Below are 24316 nucleotides of genomic sequence, written 5' to 3'. Positions count from 1 at the left end.
TTTCTCTCTCTCTCTCTCTTTCTCTCTTTATCGTTTTTCACGTATCTTTTAAGAATTCTATTTGAAAATGGTACGAATCCATTGGAACGTTTTAACGTTTTAACGTTGGAACGCGCACTCGATACAAATTCTCTTGCTCGTACAACGCGAGGCGACACGGCGTGCAAAAAAATTCCGAGTGATTAGCATTAAGTAGGAAAAGTTTCGTCCGTCGTGGAAGCCTCTTTCCCACCGTCCGATTTAATTTGCTCGAGCTACGTATTAACCTCTCGAACCCTTCTTTCCTTCCTTCCTTCCTTTCTTCCTTCCTTCCTTTCTTCCTTTCTTCCTTTCTTCCTTCCTTCCTTCCTTTCCGGTGCATAGAAAGCGTTAGGTCAATGAACTATATTTAGCGCGAACTTTGTACTGCAGTTCATGCGGAGTGGGTAGGTATGCGCGAACTAGCAACTTAAAATAAAAAAAAAACAAACCCATGACGAAAACTCCGACGAAGGAGAAGAAGAAGAAGAAGAAAAAAAAGAAAAAACAGAATAGAATAGAATGCGAAAAGGCTAAGCACGAGAAGGAAACAACGAAGATAAAGAAGAAGAAATTAGATGAAAATTCGATGAGGACACTTTTAATTACATAGTAACCTTTCTCGTTACATCGCATCAACTTTGGATCCACGTTGCCTTTATAGAAATTCTTCAATGAAGTATCTCTTTGTGAGGATCAACTCAAGAAGAAATTAATTGGAAGATGTCGAAAGTTCTATCGTCAAAGAAGAAAAGCGATAAAAGATATCGATAATACCCGCATTGTCTTCAGCCAATTTTTTTTGTAACATCTTTCTAGATTATACATATATATATATAAAATACATCGACAAAGATAGATAAAAAAAAAAGAAAGAGATTTATTTTCTTTCCCTTTCCTTTAAACGATAACGTTAAGTAGATATATATATTCGACTATCGATAAAAGCAAATAAAAAAAAAAGGAACAAAAAAGTAAGATTGAAACGAATTCCAGTAACATCGATCCATCACAGGAAAAATGTTGTTCGACTGCGTTAAACGAAACAAACAATCATCAACCGTTGGATTGAAAATTGAAGGGACATCGATCAAATTCACGTATCGATTATATCTAAAAAAAAAAAAAAAAAAAAAGAAAAACAACACGCGCACACACTACTTACATATTATTATAATATTATATATTAAAAAGATTTTCTCTTTATCATAGTGAGCTACGGAAAGAAATGTTTTTTCCTCGTATTTCTTTTGATTCTTTGTAAAAATGGGGGAATTCAAGAACGGGAACGTTAGTGAGAATGTTGGTTGTGTTGAGGTCTGTTCGGCGCGTCGTCGTACGTCTCGTAATTCAGGCCATGGAACGCCGAGAAGATACAAAGGTGTTCCTGGAAAAAGCAACGGCTAGGAGTCGGAAGAGACGCATTCTCGAAGAGGTCATTTCCACCAGCTCGTTAACCGTGAATCGTATTATGTATACGTCGGTAGTTACGACGTTGTGCTACTGCTTCTCGCCAAGGTGTAAGAAAAAGAACGAAATAGAAAAGAAAGAAAGAAAATAGAAAAAAAGAATTAGGAAGAAAGAAAAATAGAATGAAAGAAGGAAAGAAAGTGAGAGAAAATGAAATAAGGTTTCGAGAGGAAAAATCTTGCCAAGAGTTCGCACGCGCGCGCGTGTGTGCGTGTGTGTGTGTGTGTGTATGTGGAGGAGCTTAAGCACTTTTCAAAAAACGAGAACCGAGAGAAATGAAAAAGGGAGAGAGAGAGAGAGAGAGAGAGAAAAGGTACAAGTTGAAAATTACCGCCTATCGTGGTAAAAATGTTGTTCGTTAAAAACGAACGACTGCTAGACTTTGCTATATATATATATATATATTTTTTTTTTTTTCTTTAACACGGCTGCTACCCTAGTTTGATATTAAATCATCATAAATTTCCATAGCCAATTGTGCTGTAATGTCTGACGGTAGATAGTAGTAGATGCATTTCGAACTTGCGACTCGTTTTACTTCTCTTCACGAATGAAACCATTGCATGTCTGACTCGTTCGCCGTTACTACTGCGAACCCAGACGATACTGTCATTTCGAATCGAGAAAAATGAACTAAATGTTATCAAATGTCGTTTTATACACTTTTGTGGTATATATATAAATAAGTTATTCTTTTATCATATTATTGTGTCAACATTTATAAATACATTTTATGCGATGTATCTTTTATCGTAAAATTAATTTATACGAATATATTATATTATTGTATATAAAGTGTATTCGGATAGGTGATTTAACGTGTAAAAAAAAATAATCCGATAAAAAAAGGAGTAACATTTTTCGTGAATATCATATTTGAAAATTATAAAGTAACAAAAATATTCTTCTATTACCTGATTTATACAAAATTACGAAAGTAATTGTATAATTAATCCCTGCGCTGCACTCCATGTATCGCCTTTCTAATTAGATAACGAAGATTTATTTATAACACTCAACAACTATGACTGTTACGTACTTCTACGCAGTTCGACTGCTAGAGACAGACTAAACGTGAAAGAGATGAATCACACGGCCGAGGTCGAAAATGTAAACATTACGAAGAGCAATGAATACGAAAGCATTAGCGAAAAAACAAAAAAACTGTTTTCTAGCCGACGAGTAAATAATTAGACAGATAATATGGTATACGGGTAATTGAGGGAAAAACTTTTAAATAGGATTTTTTCGAATACTAGACTTTCAACGTATAAATGTTACTCCCTTTTTTCCTTAGATTTATTTTTACATTTAGAATTATTCTCAATTTGAATACACTCCGTATATATAATATATATATGTAAGTATATATAAAAATTCCTTTTAATTTCAACAACACAGGTATTCGATTTTTCTTACCGATGCTACAAAACATTATTTTCTTTTCCATTTGTCGTTTACTCGTTCGACAAAAGAAAAAGAGGTAGCACGATTTTAACATGAGACTTTGGCGCGAAAGAATTCTAGACTCCGGTTCCTGTACGTATTAGGCAATGAATTTGGCGAGAGTCACTGGTCTGATCAACTCTTGTATTTTTCTTTCATCTTCAAGAATATAGATAGTATGTTACTTAACGCATTACTTATTGATTAGTGAATTCAACGAATTTGTACATCTTTTAAGAAATTTGTATTAAGAATTTCTTTAACGAATTTGTACAGCTTTTAAATGAAACATTTAACTAATCATTCGTCTCTTACCAACGACGAAATACGAGGTAACGTAAACTGATTTGATGGATTTGAACAATAACGGGAAATCAGAGCTGTGTAACTCCGAATGTCCGTCGGCTGTAAAATCGTGCATAGTACGTACTAGTTTAGTTTCGAGCAACCTAAAGTATCACTAGTAGATGGAATAACATTATCGTTTATCTGTAATATATAACAAGCACATATAACGTTCGATAATAATTAGGTTTACATTACGATCGAATTTCGAGCAAGTTTCAGGAAAATAATTACCTATATGTGTTTTATGCGTATCTCGGTCAAAGTATAAACTCGTATTAACAGATCGTACTTACTTAAAATATTGAACTCATAGTGATATCACGGTAGAACATTTAACGTCCTTATTCCGTATATCGATATGCGAGTATCATCAATTGAACGTATTATGATAGAAATAAAACGATGGTAGGATATTATTTCGAATGTATTTCATCATCGTTACGCATCCATCGTTTTAAACAGAGAGAAAGAGATAGAAAATTATTATCCTGTGATCTATATAATATTCGTTTCATTCACAAATGCTTCGTATTTAAAGATAAATGAATGACGCTGTTATATACACCGATAAATATGCACGTAATTTTCTATTAATTTCGATGTTTAGAGAGAGATATTTACTGTATAATTATTATAAAATATGTTCAACCAGCGTATATAGCTTTTGATCTTGCTTTTACTATCAATTTAAATACAATATTTATCGTATAAAAAATAAAGATAAGACGAATTGTGAAACTGATTAGATTAAACAAAAACAAAATAATAATAATAATTTATTAAGAAACTATTATATAAATTATATATAAATATCTATCGTATAATATAAAAAAGAAAAAAAAATATAAAGTATAAAAGAAATAAATAATAGTAAGCATAGTTTAATTTAAATTTTAATATAACAGGTATAAAGAGAGAGAAAGAAAAATAGAAGTAAAAGATTGGAAGGATAATATTCGATTAAGAAATTGTTTAAAATTCTGGGAAAATATTTATCGTATAAAAAATAAAAAGTGAACAGATGAGGTAACGAAGAGAAAGAGAAGGTCGGCTTTAGCGTAGAAGCCGTACCATCTATTTCAAAGCAAATTGCCATCCTCACCTAGAAGGTTCCATACAATATGCTGCATAGTGCAATCTGTATATGGCATCCTGCAGAAGGCTTGTCACTTGCGTCGTCTTCCCATCTTTCCAGTACCCAAGAAGATTCCTTTTATCTTTCGCAAGAGTGTTCCTTCGCATTTTTTTCTCTCTCCTCCTCCCCTCCAACCTCTCTTACGAGCACACTCGTAATCGTTCCTTTTATCTCAGCTTTCCCCCAAAATTTCCTCCCCAAATTTTCACTTAAATTTCTCACGAAACAACGATCAAATCGCTTTTTTCAATCGAAAAGATTATACGAATATCTTTATTTTTGATTCGCATTGAATTAAGAAACGTTTAATAAGAAAAATAGAAATATTTTAAAAGGAAAATATTTTTTTCTTTTTTTTTTTTTACGAGCTACTACGAGGAGATATTATTTTTTTTTATGATAATCGAGTGGACATTCACGTCTAAGGTCGTTTAATTATTTTTCCTAGAATAATTCGCGATTATATTATTTTCAAGGTGAACGTCATTAATTGTGATTCTATTAAAAGATCCGTCCGTTAACGTTTCTAACTCGCGACGACGACGACTACGATGAAGGTGTTGTTGAATGCCTGAGGAAAACAAAAAAAAAGAAAAAAAAAGGAGAGAATGGGGAGGAAAAGGGCAAGAGATCGGCCAAAGAGATTCTGTTCTCTCGAATGAGACAAGATTCTTCAAAGAGAGAGACACATCTGAGCAGGCGTGGATAAGTATAGCAGTCTTTCGACGTAGAAGCTGAGAAGCCCGTCGTAATCGTGGCCAACCTTTCTGCTACCTTTCTCATTTTCCCTCCGGACACGAAAGTCATTTTTCGTTGGTTTGAAACCGACAAAAAGCTGCGATTCCTCCATGGACAGTGGGAGAGAGAAAGAGTTGCTCGAAAGTTCTTTGCTAGCACGTAGAAAACTTCTACGCTGACTCTCGAAATCGATCGACAACTTTGGATTTGTGGTTATCACTGTCTCAGGATTGGCCGATCGTGGTTTTTCGAATTGATTCATTGTCGAATGGTCTTTCTATCGAAACGCGTCTTTCCTTTATATTACAAACCGTTTACTTGATCGTAAAGTTTGTATCAATTTATAAATATATATATATATATATATATATTTGATAAATATATTTTTCAATGTATGTGTGCTTGTAATTACAACAAGGATTTAAGTCCAAAGAAAAAAGAAATAAAAAAATAAAATAAATATTGTCCGTTTACCAGCTTATAAATAGTAATATTAAAAAAAAACATTTAGGTACGTTTTAAATCAACAAGAAATTTTCTAGTCAAACTGAATATAACAATTGGAAGTTAATTTTCGTCAGATTATTTAATAGTAAGTAATAATAACGTAGAAACTTACCGAAGGAGCTCATTACTTTACTAGAACTCTAATTAAAACCTTCTCCCGTAAGGTTCGCTTTTGTATCTCGTTTAGCATCATTCCCTTTTCGACTTAAGAGTTACCATGAACGTTTCTCTTCGCTTCCGCGTTTCCTTGGCCTTCCAATCCTTTCCATTCCCTTATATTTCTTCACTCGGTCTTTTACTCTTTCGACTTTTATTACGTTCTAAGACCAAAGAAAATACGCTTGCTTTTTCCCCTACCGCCATTAATTTTGCAGGGATCTTTCGAAAGAATTTTTCGGTCGAACGATTGGATGCATTCTATATTTACGATATCTACGATTAGAAAAAAATATAAGAAAACTCGGGATAGTCCCTATTAATTGAACAAAATATAACGTTTACTCTTCCATTATTTTATACCATATCAAGTTAAATTTACTTATTCGTTCTAATTAGTCATATAATAGTAAGCATGAGTTTAGAGAGAGAGAGAGAGAAGAAAAGAAAAGGAAAGTAAAAATGATAATAAGATTATAGATATTAATTCAGAAAAGCATTCCTTCGTGTTCACCCTTTTCCACAAGGTCTTTCCCAAGCCAGGGTTCCACCCTCGGCGACCACCCGACAGGCCGCTGTTTATAAAGCGAGCGGCCAGAAAGCATTTATCCTTTCGGGGCAGGAGGCCTGGACAGCGGTAGAATAAACGGAGTCCCGGAGCAGTCTTATTTTGGCGAGAGTAGAGGAGGACTAAGTTACTTGGAAAGAACAGAGAAAGAAAGAGAGAACGAGGAGAAAGAGAGAAAGAGAAAGAGAGGAAGACTCTCTCGCGAGCACTCGCGCCCGCGAGTTCTCGAACGGCTACCATTATTTCTTCAGTGTCGACGACTCCTTGCCGGTGCCCTTCTGTCTTCTTCCTTACGGCCCCTTATAGCTTCAGCAAAGCAATGCCAAATACAGACTTTGCTCCTGCGTCCTTTTGTAGAGGGAGAGGGACGAAGGGAGGGACGAAGAAATGAGGGAAAGGCCGAACGAACGAACGAACGAACGAACGTACGAACGTACGAACGAACGTACGAACGTACGAGCACAACATCCTAGGACGAGCAAAGGGAACCTACCTTCTCGGCCCGTATGCCTGTCCTTTTCATCCTTCTTCTTCTCCTTCTCCTTCTTTTCCTTCTCCTCTTCTTATCCACTACCACAACGTTTCTTGACAGGACTATGAGCACTCGCCCATCGTGATTTATCGAACCTTCCCTTTTCCTCCTCCTCCTCCTCCTCCTCCTACCTTTGCGGCGACTCGCCCTTCAGTTAGCAAACTATACTACTCGAGGAGGACCTCATTCGATATTCTACAATGTATTTACTTAGTCCATATTGAGGATGACTTTTGTAGAATACAATGAGCTCTGCTAGTCGGTAAAGAAGACACGTATGATATATGACGTGTTGGATTATAAACGTCGATTGGTTGAAAAGAATTGTTTCGAGAATAACATTGTTCTTACTAATTTAAATTCCAAACTAATCGTATATTACCTTTGATCGTTGATTGTTTTTTAACAAACGTAATCAAAGGAGATCGTTTCGAAGGGTTTCGAAAAAGTTTCCGTCTTGTTTTGGCTCTTGGACGTGCTACGTAGACTGACTTATCTGGCTCCGTTCCAGACTACTTCCTGAATAACGCGTCTGTTGCTTCTATTTAGAAAACCGGAAGCAAAAAGATCCTTCGAGTGGTATATCCTGATAACGACGTTACCAACAATGAATGCTCTTTTCCTTCAAAAGAGAATACAATGGCACGATTAACGATTAAACTTATCTTTCTTTTTATATAAACTACCGGCTTAAACTTTTAGATACACCTACACTGTACTTGCATTACACACTCAGGTAAGTACTAGCTTTATTAATTTCCATTTTGTTAATATATCGTATTTCGTATGGATTTACTGTTAGCAAAAATTCATCGGATCTCTCAACTTGTAAGTAATAAACTTTCGCAGCAAACAATAGATAACATTTACAAAACATAACTTTCAATATATATAATGAACAATATTTCCTCACACGAATACGCGTAGATTCACATTTTTACTCGATAATGCATACAATATACATAGAAACGTATCTAAGGCTAAAAGAAAAAGAAAAATGTAAAAGTATTTTAATTCGTGAATTAATATAAGAGGATCAGTTCGATTTTTTAGTAGGATAAAGTTTCGAAATAAAAAATCGAAGATTACTTTCAATCGTTTCGTTAAGAGAAATAAGATAAAAGTTATTATCACGAATCTAAGTGTAAAATAGTAAAAGAATCCTTAGGTTCATGAAAATTCAAAGGTGAATGCGAACGTTGCGAAACGAAAATTCGAATACTCTATCGCTTGGCACGGAGCAGCCGGCTAAGAAGAAGGCAGGTTCCATGGAGAAAGGTTCCCTCATGTATAATAAAATATGATAAAACGCGGCCAATCCCAACCGGCCACCCACCGGAACTCGGTTTCCCTACGGAAGTGGCTTCATAGCGGTTGTCTCTCTCCTTCTCTTTCTCTTTTTCTCTCCCAGTATTCGTGGTAGTTTGCGGAACGCCACTCTTTTATAGGAAGCAGTGCGCGTGTAAGCGCATATCTTTCTGTATACATGCACCAAGACTATTTATATACGTGCCCAAACATTGCCGCTATGATGATTTTTCTAACGACACGACAAGGATCCTCTCTTCTTTAATGACCATAACTATCTACAACTACTACGTTTATAGAGTACGATCTTATTTTTCTAATTTTTCTTCTTCTTTTTATTATTTTTTTTTTTTTTTTATTATTTTTTCCACTATTTTCTCTGATAAGAACAGGACGTTTCTCGTGCGATATGAATATACACTTAACGATAATGAAAATTGAAAAAGGAACAACCCGAAAGAGAGAAATAGAGAAAGAGAGAGAGAGAGAGAATTTATATTAAATATATATGCCTATTAACCTCGTGGCCTTTGCCATAAATGTAGATAATTAACTTAAATCCTAGGGAAAACCGGTTACAAAGATAAATACATTTATTTTACTGTACGTTTTAATTTTAAAATTATAACGAATAATGAATAAATATTTTCTTGTTATTACTGAAATTAAAAATTCGTGCTTTACGTTACTTTGAGGTAGACTCAACGAGCAAACAAAAATAAAACAAAAAGATAATAAAAATAAAAAGAGAGAAATTATTCATGATAAACATATACAAATACCAACAGGGCAGAATTTACTCGTCTTGAAATGAATCCTCTAACTCTGCTAGCAATACGTTATTAATCTAAAAGTAAAATATCGTTCCCTTAACGTTTCGAACATCTCGCCCTATAACACGTGGATTGCTTATAGGATACGTATGCATGAATGTAGGGCATAGGTTGGGCCAAAGAAGAAGAACCACAAGGACGTTGGAGATATCTGCGAACCATAATTCAAAGGAGAGACCGGAGAAGACGAAGAGTCTCGGAAGCGATCTTACGAAAAGGGGCCGTTCACTCCCAAAGGACCGTGGGGATAGGAAAAATGGAAAACTTTATCGCGCGATACGTTCGGACTATCGGAACTTGGAAAAGGGGGAGGAGGAGGACACTCGCATTGGGATATGTTAGACGATTTGCTGGACGAACGACCGGCTATTTTTTTTTGTCTTCCCTTTATTTTCTTCCTTTTTTTCCCCCTATTCTGGCATGGTCAAGTGTCAATCGTTTTTCGAACGTATAATAAACAGCGATAAAAAAGAAAAAAAATGTGATAAAAATTCACAACAAATTAGTCTTGTTAACACAAAAATCACGTTTTGCGTGATAGAGAACGTACTTATATGTAAGCATAGGATTTCCTTAGGCTCGTAAGATGATTGATATGTAACGTTATTTAGGAAAATATGTGTATGTGTGTGTTTACGAGTTCGCACATACAAATTCGATTTCACTCGACGTTGTTAAATTCTAAACGAACGACTCTGTTCGCGGATGATGTGATAACGGATATCGTTCTAACAATGAATACATGCCGCGTACATACGGTATGTCCGCAGAGACGATGACGTTTATCCATAGCACACACGTTTGTAAGGACGTCCGGTCGTATGACCCGTTAAATCGACATCTGTTATAACAAACGATACATACCATACCGTTGTCCTTTCCTGATAATTGTTAGCTAATTTTCTATAAAACCCCTTCGAGAAATCTATGACATCTTTCTCTTTCTCTCTCTCTCCCTCTGTCTCTTATTTTATCTCGTTTTACTTGCGAAAATGTTATCGTACTAATTTCCATAATTATATCATACAATTATCGGATATTAAAATCCTGTTTATGAAAGAATTCAAGCCGATAAATAGCACCCCCTCCCCCTGTTCGGTGATCGCTTACCTACGAATGTATTATATCTAATTTATATTCAGTGCCTCGTACGCGAAACTTTAATTGCATAATCGCAATAAGGTACCTCCGAACGATTTAACATTCATCGGGTAATACCTTTTCGTTACTTTTTCCATTAAACATAATAAAATGTCTATAAAAGGTAAAGCACTACAACGTGTTCGCATAAATTAAACGGTACATTCGAAAGGGACGTTATAAAAGCAAATAACGTGCTTTATGTTACAGGCACATAGAATGCTTATACGTGCTTATGACATATACGTATGCACGTGTCATGCATATGTATCGCGAATCGTTTAAATATTCAATCGACGTAACCATCGTAATTACCGTAAATCCATAAATAAAACGTTAAAATTTCTAAATGAATGTAAAAAAAAAAAAATAAAAAAAAATAAAAAAGGAGAGAAAGAAGAAACGATGATTGTCCTTCGTCGTTTAAATAACAAATTCGCTCTATTATATGCGTTTAAATATCAAACGCGATACACCTCGGTAATATTACATTATTTTAACGTGCGCATTGATTGTTCTTGATATTACACAATAGATAAACGCATTTTCAGATAATTATATCGATTTTATCGTGCAATACGATTGAAATTAATAACCGATGAATAATAATTTATACGTCATTTTGCTGGATAGTAGGGAAAACAAAATCACTCGTGTGTTCTTTTTTATTTTTTTTTATCTCCTAAGTGAAAAGTACTTCTTTCACATTTTTCTCTTTTTTTTCTTTTTTTTTTTTCTTAGCAATATACCTCAAAGATTTCTTACTTCTTACTATGGGAAATGTTGGTAATACGGATCGATGGTGAGAAAATCTTCTGGTTTTATTAACTCTCAAAAGCATCATGGATTCAACCCTAAAGCAGTCGTCTTATTTGTATTCAGTAAACGAGCCGACCCAGGCGTTATGGTCAGTGGTGGCAATCCTCCTCCTCCTCCTCCTCCTCCTTCTCTGTGATAGGAAATTTGTGAGAGAGATAAAACTTGCGCCATGTTTTCGTAATCGTTGCCGTGGAATACGTAAACTTTGTGGGCGGCAAATTTACGGAAAGTGAATCTCGCATTGAACAAAGGAACTCCAAGTCGTTTACTTCTGCGAAGAAGTAAAGCGCGAACTGCTGCGATATAACCTACACGAAAGAATAAAACCAAAGAAAATGCTCCAATTTTATTTCTTTTTCCCTTTCTCTCTCTTTCTCTCTCTCTCTCTCGCCACTTTCTGTATTGTATTTGATCTTTGTTAGAAAATACGAATTTTCGAACGTATAGGTAGTTCTAAAGAAAAATACTATACTTTCTTGGATTATTCTATAAGAAAAAAAGAAAAGATTTTTCATAAAAATACGATTATTGAAGTTTGAATAATATAAATGTTTGATTATTCAAAAATGTGGATCTAAATATATCACTGATACTATTATATAAATTATTTCTAATGGTTGAAAAAATATTCGATTGTTGAAATAATATATAAAATATTGTTTATAAAATATCGTTTATTCGAATTAGATTTTATTCCATTAGCGGGATAATTAATTTAATTATTTTATATTAGGTTTACATAATTGTCATGTTAGAAAATTAAATTGTCGATTACTTACTGCTCGAATATATTTATCGATTAATTTATCGAATAATTATTTCGAAATAATGACAAATCTTATCGTCGGGGGAAAAAACGTCGTTTTACGATCGAAGGGAAAAAGGGCGCGTGTACGCGTGCGCGTTAAAACACACAAGGCTTTAAGCAAGAAACTTAGGTCCTATCCCAAGACGCCCAGGGCGATGCACATGCCCTTCGCTGTTTTTGAATTTTTCTTTTAGCCCTGTTGCTGCTCGACCGCCCGGCTTGTCTCTCTCTCTCTCTCTCTCTTTCTCTCTGATATTATACGAGAATTTTAAACGCCAAATATTATGAAATTCTTTCGCATAATCATCCAAAGATGTTCCTCGTTTTTCGTGATTCTACGCAGATCGGGCTATATCATATTTAAATGATTAATAATCATTGGAAATTAGTTGCGAAGAAAAATATTATTTTAACGAACGTTCAAAGTTCGAGTAATAAATCAATAAAATATTAAAAACTTATTAATAAAAAAAAAACAAGTAAGAAATTTTCGAGCCAATTTAATACTACATATTAATCTACGGTATCATAATATTATTAACTTTCATTAGATAATCAAGAAAAATACGTATAATTAATAGAGAGAGAAAGAGAAACAAAAAAAATTAATATAAATTGCAACGAACGTTTTGCATTAATTTAATAATATTTATCGTAAAGTCGAGATAACTTTTGAAGTATCGAAATTTCGGTTCTTCTTGAGAGAATTATATAAAAAATAAAAAAAAATAAAAAACGAAACAAAAGATAAAATGAAAAAGTGATAGAGAGATAGAAAGAGTAAAAGGTATTATGGTGATCGTCGACGAAACAGGATCATAGATTATCATCCTGGTGCCGCGAAGTTGTAACAGGTTCGTATGGTGGCTTAATGGTCCCTGCGTCACCCTTAGCCATGGCGGTCCCTTCTCGACGATATTTATCGTCGAATATATCCTATCGATACGCGAACCTCGCCTAAATCCTTCGTGGTCTTAACACGCGACCGATCCAAAACTCGTACCTACTCGAACATCGAAATGTTCTCGATGAAGAGAGAGTGAGAGAGAAAGAGAAAGAGAGAGAGAGAGAGAGAGAGAGAGAGAGAGAGTTCTCGTTCTCTTGCGAAGGTAAAAGGGGGAACGCCTTCATAAATATGCAGAACCAATTATGGTTAGCCCTTCATTCTTGCCGTATTCTTTTCGTCTAGAGAAAGAAAAATGTTCTTTATTGATTTCCATTCTAAAAATCTATAAAACTTTCCTCTCGGTGAAGGGATTATGATAACAATAATAATCAAGAAAATTCCTCGTGTCTCGTATTACTAGTTTACAAATGTATATTGAAAATAATCATGAAAATTTATATATTACGATATATCATATATAATACGAAATGGGAATTAAATAAAATGAAGAAAATTCGATTGAAATTGAAATTATAAACGAGATTAAAAACGAAAGACAATTTTCCACGAGGGATAATAAACAATATCATCGTTCGATTCGATAAAGGAAGAAAATAACAAAAAATGTTGTATTATAAATAGTATGTCAAAAAATCAAATGAAAAATCTAACTTAACCTGGGTTAAGGATAAAAATGAATGAACGTTGGTTTGTTGGAAAATCGTCGTAGGTATAAGGGAGACTCAGGCATACGGAGAACGTAATAGGCTCGTTTAAATACCCAAATAGGTAAAGAAAAACGGTGAAAAGGTTAAAAAAAAGAAAAGGCTTGCGCGTCGTTCGTTTTTCCTTCGATCCAGCTAGTATATACGAAGCGTCCCCATTTGTATCGTTGAGCGAGGACATTTTTCAGAGAACTCCGACCGAGAGACCATGCCCCCACGTTTTCCCCTCCGGGTGGCCACCATGAAGAAGGGATTTTACGAGATGCGATCGACTTGCCGTTTCGCAAATCGTTTTCGAGAGAAGCCCGCTCGATCTGGCAAAGACACGTTTCGATCATTAAGAGAAGAGAGAACGAGAGAGTAAGAGAGAGCACCACCGAAAGCGGCTTTTCGAATATTTGTTACTTTCGACTGGCCGCCATTACCAACGTTGAACCACCTTCGGTGTTCGGCCATCTTCAAGTCCACCCTGGTAATGGGAAAATCGAGCTGCTGCTGCTCGCCACTTCGACGATAATGATCCTTCTCCATTCTTCTTTCTCATTTCTTTTTTTCTGTTTCTTTCCCTTTCCTTCACTTTCCTTTTCTTTCTTTTCTTTTATTTTCTTCTTTCTTTATTTTTTCCACTCGACTATTTCGTACTCTTGCACGAATCGTTCGATTATCGTTCAACCATGGCTAAAAATCGAAGTATCCTCTTCTCCACCAACGAGCAGCTACGATTCCTAACTACGAAATCAGATTGTCTCGAAACGATTTCTCATTTCGAATATTAAATCTTTCTCCTCGAATTACTCTCACCTTGTCTGCAGAGAAATCACTTTTCTTTCTTTCTTTCTCTCTCTCTTTCTTTCTTTCTTTTTTATTCCACGTCGTCCTTCCTTCTATCGAAATCTTCCTTCATCGTCATTTTCTTTTTTCTTCTTTCTTTCTTTCTTTCTTCCTGTTTCTCGTTATCGAGGAAAATAAAAAAAAAGAGGTAATAAGTACTTTAATCGACATCGTTGCACGGTCCATGACTCGGTTAACGAAAATACGGTTTGCTAGGGAAGTACTCGATGAAATTTCTCATGGAATCTCCGTTTATTGGAATTCGTGGGAATAGCAATAAGAGGATGCAAAAAGAATCCCACGATCGTTTATCGAGGCAAACGACCACCAACTTTCATGATAAATCATATCTTCCTGTTCTATTTCTGCAAATGATTTTTTATTCCTATTTCGATGCTACTTCACGATAAACCCGTATAAATTTCCGTATATACCAGATAGTCCAAGAAATATCATACCTTTAATTCACATTAATATCAATTTATATAAATATATAAAACGTATTCTATTTTTTTTGTATTTTCAAAGAATTCATTCAAAAAGGAAGAAAGAGAATAAAAGAGGAAAAAAAGAAAATGAAAGTCTAACAAATTTCTTGAGTAATCTTTCGAATACGTGTCTCCGAGGAAAATAAATAAAGGGAACAAAAAGAGATAAAGAAGAAAAAGAAGAAAAAGAAGAAAAAGAGATTGGAAAAGAAGAAGAAGAATAAGAAGAAGAAGAAAAAGGAAAGGTCTCGGTTCCTTACATCTTGGAGGTCCAAACGCAGGATTCACGTGACCGGCAGGGTCGTCCCAGGACGAGGGACTCAGGTGCACCGTGGCTGCCAGTGACAGCATAAAATTTGTCAGGGCGATTCTACGCTAAATTTTACGTAGCGCCAGCTCACCTGGGATCCTGTAAATTCGTGCCCTTATAGTCTCGTAGCTCTATCGTACTTACGTACCTGGATAATATAGAGACGATGGCTGGGACGGTTGCGATAAGCGACCATAAGCAAAATCGAAAGGGCTTCGGAGTACTACTACCTTCTTCCGTCGTACTTATTCGCGTGTTCAACTTCTCGTAGGATCGATGATGTCGTTTCAATGAAAAACGACTGCTACCCCAACCCTCTCCTTCAACTCGATGCCGAATTGTCTCTTTCCTCGTAAGAAGTTTTCAAGACGTTATATTCAATACAATAATGTTGTTTCAATCATTATCAAATATCAAATAACTTTTCCTATTAAAATAATGAATATCTTGATATATAATATATTTATTATAATGTTATTTTATATTAATAATTTTAATATGAAACAAATATGTTATTGCGAAATTGTTTAAAATTATCGAACAACCGAATATTTGAACTCATATTACCTACGTGGTTTGGCCCACGTCGTCGTTTTATATCGATAAATACAAATTCATTGGATATTTTTTACGCAATCGTTCGTTCGTTCGTTTACGATTTATTTCTTTTAACCACTGTTTCGAAAATCGAGCCACCATCCCACCCACCAACACCACAACCTCCAAAAACTCATCGATACGGATATTTTTTACCAACACAACGATATAACTAAAATAATTGCTTTCGCAACGTTCTCAACGAGTTAAAGCATTCATTTTATACAGAAAACCGACTATTGCTACAATTTCAAACGACAAGATTATAAGCCATTAAACACTATCCGATATATCGATCGTTTTTATATATTTCAAAATAGCCCCGTTAATTGCAATCAATAAAACGTTATATTTCTGCTTTTAACACCAATAAGCAAATTTATTGTCTCTCTCTCTCTCTCTCTTTCTCTCTTTATTTCGTTTTCCTTCTCTTTTCTCATTCTACAAACATAATAAATATAAATATATTCATTAGAGAGGAAAAATGTTTCTTCGTATTTTAATACAAAACTAAAATAAGTTTACTTCAGATTTTTTAAACGAAGTTTATTCAACCAAATACGTACTGTTTTTTATTTCGACTACCTTTTCCCATTTTTTGAGATAAAACCATAATCCCGTCGCAGCAGTCCACGTTTTTCATTGACTTTTTCAGTGATTGGTCGACCAAAACGAGACGTACCTTTGACATCCAAATTTACCGATTAAAAACGTTATAATCAGCTTTATGCCACGTGTATTGATAATTCATTATGTTCATAAACATCAATCACAAACGTTTTGATCAGTCTGAATTCCCTTTTTTCTTTTTTTGAAAATAGAAATGGTATAGATTTTCATCTATATCGGCACTTATTTTTAAGAAGCAAAAACATTCAATCGAATAAACAAATATATCGCAATATATTTTTATGATTATTCAATAATATGTTATTGCAGTTTTCAAACGCGCTCAATCGTTGATTATCAGATCCGTTAAATATTACCAGAGTTATGCAACCTTTAAACAATTTACCAGAAAAAATACGGAGAAACTTTTTCCTCTCCCCGATCAAATATATATATCGTGAAGGAAAAAGAAATAAATCATATATAAACTTAGTAAATCAGACGTGAAATGTTATAGGATTTTTCTAAAAATTCGTGACATAATTTACGATGAAAGAAAACAAAAAAAAAAAAAAAAACAAAAAAGAAAACAAAAACAGACAAAAATAAAAAGAAGAGGAAAAAAGGCAAAAGGTTTTCAAAAAGTAAGAAAAGGGACTTTTTTTTACGAGAAAAGAGAGAAAATAAATAACGTAGACGTCGTCTTCTTCAACGAAGAGTCGAGAAGGAAAAAGGATATTTTCGTTCGTAACGCGTGCATTCTCCCCATCGTCGTCCCAGTGTCTACGTAAAGAAAGAAGAGAGGGTTGTTTGTTTGGACTTAGTTTATGGGGTGAGTGGTAGGAAACCGAAGAAGACTAGAAGCTACCACTTCTGGAATAGATAAATCGATAAATCGAATCAATGGGAGAAAAAGGATCTCGAGGGATCGATTCGATACACGTTTAAACAATTTCCATTGGAGTGCTTACAATTCAGTCGAACATTATTTGATAATCGATAAAATATTGCATTTATTTGACGGGTCGTAGAAATAATGGAAAATCGAATTAAAATACAAATTGAAATTGATACTTTTTCTTATAGAAAAATAAAATCAAGAAAATGAACAATTTCATTTATTTGATAGATAAATTCGGAACGATACCCACAAAATTTGTTCTGTCATGCATTATCAAGATTCAATTATCTTTTGAACATAAAATCAAGAAAAAACAAAATTTCGTTGACACGGATAATAACATTTATTGCGATTAAAAGAAAACCCACGCGACACATTCTTAATTCGTAATATTATTTTACATATAAAAAGTTTCTTAACAATTGCACGTTGTCGACAAATAAAAGTAAGAAAAATTCAATTAGAAAAGGTAATTGAAACGTAGGTATCGTTATTGAAGGAAAGGAAAAGAGAGGAGGGCAATTATTAGACCGTAGCTTAACACGGGGTCCCTTAATATGGCGATGGGGAGTTTCGGGCGCGTATAAGCGGTCGCGGACGGGAACGGGGAGAGGGACGGGGACCGTGGGAGGGGGAGTGGGGGCGGGGACGGGTGCCCGCGGTATACACGGTGCCGGGACAAAGCCGGCGGACGACGGGCCGATACAGGAGGTCAAAAATGCGCTCAAAAAATTGCCGCCAATTTGAATTGCTAATGAGGATGGCGGTGCTTGCGTTCGGCCTACCGGTGCAAAACAATGGTCCGCGGTATAGCGGTATACCCTCCTCCGAGAGTCGGCGAAACGAACGCCAGTGACGAAGTCCATATAAGTGTTCCGTTTGGCTCCGCAGAAATGCAGCCGAGGGGAGAAATAAATGAGCAAAAAGGCAGGGATGCCTCTCTTCCTTCGAACGAGAGACGAAGAGAAATCCGAAGCTGGAGGTGGAGGTGGAGGTGGAGAGAGTGGAGAACAACTACAGAAAGGGTGGGGAAAGGAGGAGAAAGAGAAGATTCCAAACGCATCCTAAATAATTAGTCACTGCCACATCCACATCTTTGGCCCTCCGTGCAAGCTTTCGAAGGAAGCCACGTCACGTGGGAACCAACGAGGAAGGAAGAAACAAACGAAAACGGTGAGAAACTCTAAGGGTGGAGAGAAGAACGTCATCCCTACGATCAAAGCGAACCGATCGAATGGCCCCCCCCTCACACCCCACCAACCAACCTCCTACCCTTCCCGGTTCCGTTCGTTGTTCTTTTAAACTGTATTTACGAAATAGGAAGGTTTCTTGATCATTCTTATGTTGGTACGAACTCGCGTTATAGCTCAAAAAATCGGTTAGACTTTAATTACTATTCGAGGTATATTTAGACTCGGTATCGTTTATCCTCACTTCAAAGCACTCCCGTGTAATTGGATCGGCAATGTATCGGTAATCGAGAACGATATACTGGAGAGCCGTTCCTCGAGACGTCGCGGTAGATTTGCATCATAAAAGGGAATAATACTACGTATACGTTATCTCCTTTTTTTCTTTTTCTTTTTACGTTCTGAGACGCGTTAGAATGGAGAAAATACGTTGGGCGAGCGAACGAACGAACGAACGAACGAACGAACGAACGACGTATGAAAAGTCGACGATATAGGTTATATCATAAAGTATGTTAGGTGAATATATGTATATATATATCGTTGTACCAGTAACTTGAGTTAGTAGTTGTGAAATTGCAAAACTCCTCGTCGACATCTAAGAAAGTGGTGTCCATGAAAATGACGAAGAGTCCGTGTCGTTAGTGGTAACGCATGATGATCGAGAGACTAAGAAAGAGTAAGATAGAGATAAAAGAGAGAGAGAGAGAGAAGGAAAAAGAAAGATAAAGAAAGAGAAAGAGAGAGAGATCAGGTTTCCGAGGATAATCGGCTCGCGATCGCTCGAGGGTCAAGTAACGTTGTTGTTCCCTGCCATTATAAATCCCGACATTTACGGTCTAAATTAATATTCGAGCTCGCAGGAGCGCGTTAACGACGACGAAGACGACGAAGACGACGAAGACGACGAAGAAGAAGAAGACGACGACGAACTCGTTCGATGCTTGCTGCTGCTATCGTCCTATCGAGAACGTTTAATTCGTCGAAGCGTTTCATTCCGAACGATCCGATCGTCGCGTCGTACCCTTTTTTCCCCTCCTCTCTCCCTCCCCCCTCCACCTCACTTCAACCCACCGTTCCATCCTAAGCGAGAAGGAGCGTGCATGCGTGCGTTCGTTCGTTCGTTCATTCGTTCGTTCGTTCGTGCATGCATGCGTTCGTTCGTTCGTTCGTTCGTTCGTGCAAGTTAACGCGAGCGAGAAAGAACGATAAAGAAAAATAAAGTAAGGAAAAAGGGAAGAGACTAAGGACGACGGATCAGCGCCGTGGAGCGTGTCCGAGCATTCGTCCTTGATAAGATACACCGCGAACCTACCGCGAACCTACCGCGGCGAACGCGCCTTGCAACGACGACGACGACGACGACCAAGTCGAGGAGAAAGAGGAGGAAAAGAAGGAGAAGGAGGTGGAGGAGGTGGAGGAGGAGAAGGAGGTGGATAGGCCGTGTAACCGGTAACCGGCAAACCGCGAACCGCATTCCCGCGCTAAATACTACCAGACCGTGCGTGGATTCTTCTACGAGGACACGTGCACCCGATTCTCCCGCCTTCCGGTTAAACGTCATCTCCATCACGCCTATCTGTTCTTCTTTATACACCTTTTACGTATCTGTTACTACGATATATATATATATATATTGATCTTATGATCAGATGTTTTGTTTCTTCTACTAACTTTGAGATTATTATTTGTAGTACACGAATGTCTCGTGCAGTTTCTATTACATGACCTAGTTTCGTTTTTTAAATATGAATTGATTTCTTTTTGGATATAACCCCCTCTTTTATGATCGTCGTACCAAAAGTGTTTTTTATTTTATACGCAAAATACTATTTCCTTTTTCTTTTCCTTTGTATTATATTATTTTACCAAGTTATATGCTCTACGATATATGGATCAAAGTAAAATCGAATAATCGAAAAAAGCTGAAATAAAATAACTAATAAATAACGCATGTATAAATAAAAAAAGAAAATAATTTATATAGAGATAGGATGAATAATTTCGTTAGAATCTATTCGAATTTTTCGAAATTGTTCTTTATACCCGTTATCTCTCATCGATTATTTTCTTTTTGTTTTCTAATTCCTCGAGTTCTTGAGTTACGACGTTAACAAAACGTCAGCTGTAGCGAACGTAACTGGTAACTGCTCGAATCTAATTAACGATCACGTTAAGAGTCATGCGTCAGTATCTTATCTGATCCATTACATCTCCGTTTAAGCGTGGTATATCTTTTCTGTCAACGCGTCACCACCACGCGACAATATCCGGCTTGCATCAACCATCCAACTACACAACTACAACGATTATCGATTTAAGGAATTTTATCTTCCAATGTCTATATTTGTCATCGGTTCTTAGACTAACATAAACGTTCTCTAGATGATCTTATTTCTCTTGTTATTAGAGAAGAGTTTAGAGGAAAGGAAAGGAAAGGGAAGGGAAGGGAAGAGAACGGGGGGGGGATGTGGACTATACGCACTTTGTTAAACTTCCGTCTTGCGCGTCAACACAACCTTCCTTGACAATTATGGTGCTTTGCGGATATTCCAAAGCCGAGAATGGTAACACAACGATGAAGAAATAGGAGGATTTTAGAGCTGAAGGAGGGATAGATAGAATCGATCGATATCGCAATATCGCTTCGATAATGGACCATCTCCCTTTGAGTGTCTCCTTGTCCTGAAGATCCTCGAACATGCAATTGCATTCTATTAATGAACCTCTATGAATGTGTATATATATATATATGTTTGTGTGCGTGTGTGTAATTATATCTGGCCAATTGGATATGTAGCCATCCGTTAATACCTATTATCATACCTTTAAGTAGAAATAAATCTAAGAATAAATTTAAAAAGAATAAAACACAAGTGAAATTAAATATCCGAGATCGAATATCGATTATTTACGTATTTTACTATTTGCAATAATAAAAATATAATAACTATATCCTATTCTCTTTTTTTCACTCACAGTGGTGGAGAAAGATGAGAAGGAGGAGGAGGAGGTAAAGGAGGGAGAGGTCAAGGTAGACATTATTTCAAGGCAACGCGTCAGCGAGCAATGACGCGAGGAGAAAGACGAAGCTTGGTTACAGGTGAGAGAAAAAGAAAATAAGAGGGAGAGAAAGACGAAGACGAGAGATCCGGCTCTCTCTCTCTCTCTTTCTCTCTTGGTCGAGGCTTCGGGCTCCTTTTGTTTTTCTACCTTTGCGGACTCGCGATGTATTTGGTAGACGATTCGTCCATATAAAGCGACAAATGTCCTTTTACGGTTTGCATCGGTATCGTGGTACCACAGCGTGACAGTTCGTGATCAACGAGTTCGTATCTTATGCCAAAACTTTTCTAGTAACGGTCTTTGTTCCATGCCACTTGGCTTTGATTAAAATCATTAATGACCATTTAGCAGCCGCGCTTCGTTAAGATAAAACTCTAACTAACTCTGTTTTCTTCTATCTCTTATTCATTTTCTTTTTCATTATTTTATCTTCGATTTGTTCTACAACGATCTACGATATATATATATATAGATATACCCTTCTCTCTTTCCCTTTTTAAAGTCCTATTCTTTTTTACTTTCTTCGAAATTTCATTTAAGTCGTCGCTGTTGAGTTCCAACGATTTCGTCGATCCGTCAGAAAAGCGAAGTGAGAAACGTCGAAGTGCTTCTTCTTCTTCTTCTTACTGTGTTAAATTAAATTAGAGTTTTCCGGTAGCGATGTTGGTATCCAGTAGAGAAGAAACGATAGTTCGTTCTTTCGTTCTTCTCGAAAAAAATTTGGTCCTCTTCTCTTTCTCTCCCTTTCTCTCTCTCTCTCTAGAACGTGATCTTTACGCTTTGCCTTTTAATGATCGGTACGAACGCGGAATTTTGTTCGTTCGTTCGTTTCAGCGTTCATGTCGTGCCGATGTTCGCAGCATCAACGCGACACGTCGCGTCGTCGAGTCGCGTTGTCTTTAGTTCTGTTACACAGACACAACGAAACGAGATCGTGCCAAAGAGGTAAGCCCTTGTAGAGACAGCCGGTCCAATTGTCCGTCTTTCCTTCTCTTCTACCTTCCGGCAGTTTCCTTCTCTGTCTCGTTTTCTCTCTTTCTATATATATGTGTGTGTGTGTATGTAGGTATGTATGTATGTACGTATCTGTCTGTCTCTCTCTCTCTGTCTCTCTCTCTCTCTTTCTTTCTTTCTTTCTTCTACTTGCAACCAAGAGACATCGCATTGCTCTTGCCCGAACGCGCACGCATATAGCTCGGTGAACGTAGAAACGTTATTCCGTGCAGCTGCCACCTGCAATGCGTACGACACTTTAACCGTTCCTGCTACTCCCGATACGTCTATCTATGGCGGTATCGATATCCGTACCGATCTCACGGGTCAGCTTCGTTTTCTAGGAACAACGTGCGACTGTTCTTTTTACTCTCCTTAGAAATCGAGTCAAACGAATAATACTGATCGTATCTAGTATATAATTTGATTTATTGATAATACGATATATTAATATTTGATAAGAAAAAAATTGTAAAAAGATGAAGAATAATTATTAGATCGTTTTATTTTATTTTAACTTTAGAGAGGTTTATTAACGTTGCTTATGACGGATTGAAAAAAAAAATTGGACGATATAGAAACATGCGATGATAGTGATTAAAAATAACGATGAGAACTACTAATACTACTACTATTATTACTACTAATACTACTACTACTGAGCCATGGGAGAAAATATTTTTATGGAAATTTTAGGAAAATGAACGAAAGCAAAGTTTTGTCATATGTTAGCGCTACTAACAAAAGGGTCTCCACCTCTTTTCTCCCGACAGAAACACGAAGCATGGGGGCCATCGTAATATCGCGCATATATGCGCACGGGAATGTCTACAGAGACAAGGCGATGCTAATGCGGAATGCAATGTTCGTTTTCCTTTTTATACACGCAATATACTTTCCGCATGATGGATGTTGCACGTGATAAAACCGTACAATATAATATCAAGCAGTTCGCTGACTATATCGATCGGTCGAAACCCCTTGTCGATTTTTATTTTTTAATTTGTTCCGTAGTTTTATAAAAAGAAAGATAAAAAAGAGAAAGGAAAAGAAAAAAAAAAGAAAACGCAAACGAGTAAAATAAAATACAATTTTTCTCTACCAATCTAGATTTATCTAAAAATATATATATATTTTTGTTAAGCATTTTTATAAAACTTCGGATAAAAAGGTATAATTAAAAATTCAAGGAAGACGATGTCCGGCTCGTAATTGTTTACTAGTTTGAAATTAAAAAAAAAAGAAGGAAAAGAAGAGAAGAAAAAGTGATTTCTTTCTTAGGAGAAAAATGAAACGTTTAAAGTTGATGAAAGGTTATTTCGGTTGTTAGCTGTAACCAACTTCCGGTGCAAATTCGTGAAACCACCGCCGCCGTCGCGTATATTTGGCGGCGGTTGAATCGACGACTAGACACGATTCTTCGGGCGTTCTCGAAAAAGAATGGGAGAACGCGCCCCCATTCGACGTGATCTTCGCCGTTAGAAGAGGGGGCGGCGCAACCGGAATGCCGATGAAATCCAGGATCCTTCGTGGAGGCGGCAACGAACGAAGAACCAACGAAGAACCCACGAAGAACCCACGAAGAACCCACGAAGAACCAACGAACGAACGAACGAAGACGACGAGTAGGATACATCCAAGCGGAGTTATTCGTTTACCTATTCCTCCTGCGTTCGCTTCCAATCCCTTAAAACGCAGTCGAGAGTTAGAAGCGTCGATTCATTCTTTCTCTTTCTCTTTCTCTCTCTCTCTTTCCTCTTTTTTTTGTCTATTCTTATTCTCTTACTTTACCGAAGCTCCGAATTCTCACGTTCTTTTCTTCCAACGGAGGATTCTTCCACGAATCGAGTAGAACGCCGATTTGCTGCTGCTGCTGCTGCTACTGCTACTGCTA

The sequence above is a fragment of the Polistes fuscatus genome, unplaced genomic scaffold, assembly GCF_010416935.1.
Source record: "Polistes fuscatus isolate 324 unplaced genomic scaffold, CU_Pfus_HIC Scaffold11, whole genome shotgun sequence".
Lineage (NCBI taxonomy): Eukaryota > Metazoa > Arthropoda > Insecta > Hymenoptera > Vespidae > Polistes > Polistes fuscatus.
The sequence above is the reverse complement of the archived record's forward strand: the minus strand, read 5'-3'. Positions refer to the sequence as shown.